Source organism: Quercus lobata, chromosome 3 (assembly GCF_001633185.2).
Source record: "Quercus lobata isolate SW786 chromosome 3, ValleyOak3.0 Primary Assembly, whole genome shotgun sequence".
In the NCBI taxonomy this organism is placed as follows: Eukaryota; Viridiplantae; Streptophyta; class Magnoliopsida; order Fagales; family Fagaceae; genus Quercus; species Quercus lobata.
The window spans coordinates 33,362,137-33,368,784 of NC_044906.1; positions in this window are offsets into that span (position 1 = coordinate 33,362,137).

The following is a 6,648-nucleotide window of genomic DNA, read 5'->3' on the forward strand; positions in this document are numbered from 1 at the left end:
AAATAGGAAATAGCACATCCGTATGAACTCTTGTCACCAAGGAAGTAAGGTTGTTAAACCTCCTTCCATAACCACCTCTCTTTACATCCTTCTACTCTTATAATTTAAAAAATAAAATAAAATAAAATAAAAAATAAATAACTTCCTATTTTCAGGATATAGGATTAAGAGGTGTTACATTATGATATCTTCAACCCTACAAGTTTGTGAGAATTTAGAAGGAATATTATAGGTGACTGGTCATGTTGTATCATGTGAAATGATATGCGCAAATAACCTTCTTGTTCTAGTTATTTTTCAAAGAGGGCGAGAATCACCTCAAGAGAGCAACCACGATTGGAGGAGATTGATATTAGCCCAATAATAAAGGTCAAATCAACATGATCATCAAGAACTTGCTTCTGGCATACAACAATTGGCAGTTGTCATCCCCTATTAGCTCTTTTGACGAATTGTACAACTGAGACTCGAATTGAAGATGCCATCAATAATGAATAGCTGGATAGGAATGAAGGAAAACTATAAACCAAGAAGACCTTTGGGAGGAGCTCCTCTAACCAAAAAAACTTCCTACCCTGTGAGTGTGAACTTTTTTGGAGTATGTTTGGTTGGGTGAGAAGAAAGGAAAATAAATAGTAAGGCCCAGATGTTTTTTCCCCAGGCCCACCAAAAAGTTCTCTCAAAAATGGGGAGAAAATGAAGATGTTTAATGGATGAAAGGTGTTTTCATCCATACATTGCTCTTCTTCACTTTTTTTTTTTCCCTTCCTCTTGGACGTTGCCTCTTTTTTTTCCTTTTTTTTTTTGTTTAGATGTGATTTTTTTTTTTCTGGACATGATATTTGTTTTTTAATAAATTTAGGTAATTGCTTTTATTTTTTTTCACTTTTTTGGTTTTAATTGGACACTTTTCAACAAGGTTCTATGAGTAAATTTATATAAACTCATTTTTTCCACCCCTCCACTTTTCCACTCCCAACCAAACAAAAAGGAGGGAAATTAAAATTTTTTCTATCCTCCCACTTTTCCATCATTCCACCATTTTTTATCCTTCAACTTTTCCACCCTTCCAACCAAATGAACCCTTAGGGAAGACTCGCCCAAGCCTATGAGAATTTGACCTCGAAAGGATATCTTTAGCCTCTAGATCCCACACTCACACCTCATTTTATGCCTTCTAGCTAGAACCTTAATAAATATTGTCATTTCCACTAGAAACCTAGCCAAATGACTAATAATTACTTCCAACTCTGCTGTGAGATCCAATACCCGATAGATAGTGGAACCTTACATAGCCTTTACATCATCACCAAGCCAAACATTTGAAAGAACACTTTGCCATACCAAAACTTCATCAGGATAAAAGGAGAGGATTTAGAATATTCCTAGTTGATAGAGTTTGTAAGGGTAAGCATGGTTGACACTGAAGTTGGAGGCATTTAGTTCGAATAAGAAGAAAAGCTCTTGGTTGCCATGGCCATATAGGGAATCACCCCCAAAGGAAGGCATGGAGTGAAAAAGATAGAACAAGAGAAGGATGTAGTGCATGTAACTAGGAGTGAAAAGAACTACATGCCATTTCTCTTGGAAAAATAATATCCCGGAAGGGATATGGGAGAGGGACAGAAGCCTAGTGGACTTAAGATAACTGATAAACAAGAAATAAAGCATAGGGTACCCAAATAACTAAAAATGACTCAAGCCCATGTTTTCATATGGGAGCTATTGATGGCTTCCCAAAAGAATTTGTCTATAGTATTAGAGGCACTGGCTAAGAAGGAAGCAACAATAGAAACAACTCCTCAAGAAATTTTAGCAATCATGGGTATGGACCCTAGGGCTCAATCATTTATTACCTTTTTACTTATGAAGATCTCCCTCGGGACGGTGCTACTTATACATGGTCTTTACAAATCACTATTTAGTGCATGAGAGCTAAGATCCTAATGGTCTTAGTGGATAATGGATCTGCACTGAATGTATGCCCTTTTAAGATTTCCCTTAAGATAAGCCCCAACACAGATACTTGTGTTCCATCTCCTCTAATTGTTAAAGCATATGACAATGGTTCAATGAGAGTATTGAGGACTTTCAAGGTTGCTTGTAAGATTTGTACTATAAATTTGAATATGGAATTTCATTTGATGGACATTGGACCTAGCTACAATCTTTTGTTAGGAAGAGCATGACTCAACCCTTTAGGATTTTCCTCTCTATCTTGTATGAAAAGACGAAGGAAACATGGAATGGAGGAATTGTGGTGATACATAGGAATGGAGAGATTATGGCCCTTATTTACAAGATAAGATGAGTAACTGAAGAACTTCATTTGAATTTGTGAACATGGCTAAACATGGTTGAAAAGGAAGAAAAGTACGCTTTAGATTCACTTCCATTTCATAAGCATAAGATGATAGCAATGATGAGTAAAAATGGGTTATGACCCTAGTATGGGCCTTGGTAGGTGTGGGCACAAGCGCCTCCACCGCGTTGGGCGATAGTGGTTTCCTCAGAGCACATGTATAGAGTTTAGGAATAGGGATAGGAAGGTGTAAGGTACCCAACCCCACCCGACCCGAAATTCAGTCTCCACTCATTATGTTCCAAATCCAAATCCAATAAGAGGATCCTCTAACATGTTATTCTAGACTTACACACACACACACACACACACACACACACACTCTAACATGCTTCTAGCACTCAACATATCATATCATCCCATTGCAACACATGGCATAAGGTCCTATCATTCATCTAATCAGTTCATGCATTATATCCAAAGGCAGCAAACATGTCACAAGACAGTAGCATCAAGAATCTACACATGCATATTCAATTATCAAAATATCAAGACATTTAGACAAGCATGTTCAATCACTCAAAATATGGCATAAAAATATTCAATCATACTCATCATTCAAAAAAAAAAAAAAAATGCATGTTCATATTTATATGCATAACTTACCTCACCTACCTTACTGCATCACAACACCTATGCATTAATGTATGTTTATATTCGTATGCAAGTTCATGTGGTTCTCAAAGTTATAAACCCTAATCTTTAATCTATTAAGCAAAAGCAAGTAAAACATGTTATCTTACTGATCCTATGGTCTAAGCATGTAAAACTAAATTTAATAGAAGCTAAACAAATGATTAAAATTGGATAAAACAAATAAAGCGTGGAGAATCCTAATTATGGGTTTTTGGGCATAAGCATGCGTGCACTTGCACTGGATATGCATGCGCATCCCATGTGCATGCATACGCATGCTACGAGTATGTGTATGCATGCATGAAGCATGCATATGCATACACACCCAGAAATGCAAACCTAGAACAACAAAAAATAGATAATCAAAATAGGAAATCGAACAATTTATCAAGCTTATAATACCAAGAATAAAAAAACTAAACTAAAACAAATCTATTAAAGCAATAAAACACAAAAAACAAAACAAAACAAAAACAAACAAACAAGAAAATGAAAAGACAATGTTAAAACCTTTATCTCAACACTAGAACTCTTTAGAGTTTTGATTTGACAATTTCCCTCAATCAATCTAATCAAGAACAAAACTAAGAAGGTTAGTAAAATTAAAACACAAAGGTCAAGACTAAAATAGGTCCCAACCAAGCAATACTTTAACTCGAGGATATTTATGAATAAAAACTTCCTCTTTGATTTACTATTTTCTAGTGAATTCGGCATGTTTTAGTAAAAAAGCCTTTGGGGCCTTTTATAGTGATCATAGAGGGGTCTAGGATGGCTCCCAACCGATGTGAGATTCACTCTACACTTGTATTGTAATGCCCCAAAATCATAAGCAATAAAAGCCTATTTAATCTGAATAATCCATAAAAATATTAAATAAAAGAAACTAACAACCTTGAATCTGATTACAAGAGTCAGAGCTCTAATTCACCAAATACAAAACATCCTCAAAGATAATTCTCCAATACAATGTTTAATGCCATAAAATAATAATAAAATCCTCAATTCCACAAAAATAGTTCGTAATTTCTGTCTCCCAAGAATCTCTACTCCAGTAATCCATCTAATGTATCTGTAATGGGAAATAAAGAGGGGTGAGATAACTCAATAAGTGGAATTCACTAACATTGGAGTGTGAGAACAAACCTTTTAAATAAATAATTCTTTCAACAAATTCACAACTTGTAACTCATCAATATTTTGTAATCAAATATTTCATGTAAAAGAAAATAATATCTTTATATTGTGAGTCATCATAATATATACCGTCATATAAACACTTTCCTAGGCTTTTCTCGTGGTCAACGTTTATGCCCCGTTGACAGGGTTGTGCTGTCCCCTTTTAGGACTAGAACCTCCTTTCCATCCCTTTTTCTTAAGGAAGGCTCATTTGGAACCTAAAGGTGCACTCCCTTGCTAAGGAGCTTCCTTTTTGGATTCTCAATAGTATACTCCCTTGCTAAGGAGCTATCAAATGTGCACTGTCCCCTTTTCTGGGACCGTCCCTTGCTAAGGACTAGCTGCAGTACGATTGTCCCTTACTAAGGACTAAATACCATACTGAGCTTCTAATCACGACTTGCCATAGGTTTTCAAAACATATTCAATGTGCTCACAAAATAATCCATTCATACATCTCAAAATATAAAGACATATTCACACATACAAGTTTAAATAAATTTAGGTTGTCCCACAAGTTTTTCATAAAACAAATAGTTAATGTGCACATCAAACATTTGTAAAATATTCATTTATATATAGAATATCAACATATTTCTCTCATATAAAATAGTTTAATAACCAACACTGTTTTGGGAAAACCTCTCCAAAATTAGTAAACACCACTTACCTCTTAGTTGCAAAAATAAAGGAAATCAACCTTTCTTGAATCACAACAATTCAGTAGAATTAGAACCTAACAACATCAAAAATAGGTTCATCAATACACAATTTCCCACTTCAAAACTTATTTTCACACTTAAATGGTTTTATCCTAGACAATAATGATATATCTAAAATTCTCCATTTATTCGCGTAACTATCTAGTTTACTATTGGAAGCCACGTATTGCCTTAAGTTGTTGTTTAGCATTTCCTCTTGATGCATTGTATGTCCATTGACTCTAACATTATATATATATAACTATATATATTCAACTTAACATTGAAGGCCACGTGAGATTGCTTTAATCCATCAATCTAGTGCTAGAATGCTCTCTTGATGCCGCTGGACATCTACTGACTTTAATATTATATTTATATATATATATTAAACAAAAGTAAAAGCTACATAATCAATCAAAGCTTGGACCATACTTTGTAGGGAATAGCATGGCAATACGTGATGTAGCATGGCAATAGCATGACAATTAGTCAAAATGTATTCAATATTCATAGTTTTTCGGCCTCAATGTTGGACTTAGAACTACTATTCCACTGCAGCTATATAAACAATTGCTATTATAATATTGTAATCATCACTCCAAAGACCCAAAATCTATTACACGGTTGAACTAGTGTGAATGCATATAAATCGGTCAACAATTGAGGCTTAGTGTGAAAGCAAATAAACCGGTCAACAATTAAGGCTTAGTGTGAAAGCAAATTAACCACAAACTCTATTGGTTCAATTCAAAGACTTCCTGGCATACGACCATAATACAATTCTTAATCAAATATAATAACAATTCTAGGAGCCTTTTCTCTATTAGTATAATCATAAAATCCGTACCTGTAATCTCTACTCACAGCCACAGTGAAGAGAAGCAAAGTTCAGTAGTCTGATGCGGTTAAAGCAAAAAGGAAGCCTTATAAGAATATGCACGTGTAGCTTAAGGGGTAACAGACTAGGGTTTTCAAGGCTCATATATGTACTTATGTCACCTCACTTGGGCTTCATATTCCATAGTATTTATCTTCTTTTTAATACCTTAGGCCCAAATTAATTTAATCCATTTTAATTATAGGTCTCCTTTAAAAATTTACGTATAATAATTTAATTGGTATCAAAATTATGGGGTGTTACATTTATGTCCAAAAACATTCCTTACAGGTATTCTAAAATCATAAATGCACATGCATACACGAGGTATGCATGTGTATGCTCGATGTATGTGTGTGCATGCTTAGGGTTTTTTTCTACTTATTTTTCTTTACCAAAACATTCTTCAAGTTAAAGATTCACAAGATTGGGCCTTAAATCAACTCTAGGCCTCTGAGTGATGTCATCATTAGGGAATGGGGGCTTGATTCAAAAGGGTACAAAATGAATGTCTACCATAGGGGAGGACAACTAATATCTAAGTTCCCTAACTTCATGACTCAATTAACTAGGAATGTCTAAGGTTTTAATAAGAATTATGGATGGATCATGAAAAAACTAAACATGTTTAAAGAAAACTTTGTGAAAGAAGGGGAGTCTTTCCCTTATTATATCTTCTCTAAGCCTTGGACAGATAAAGAGGAAAATGTTCTTCCTAGATTGGAGATATTCTTTAACAAGAAACTTACTCTGGAGGATGATCCTATAACTATGATTGAAGAGGTTTAAGAGGAAGCTAACCGGATGAACTACATGAACAGGAGGCAATGTTGATGCTATTGACACCAAGTGGAAGAGGGACGTACTGGCCATCACTTACAAGGAACCAA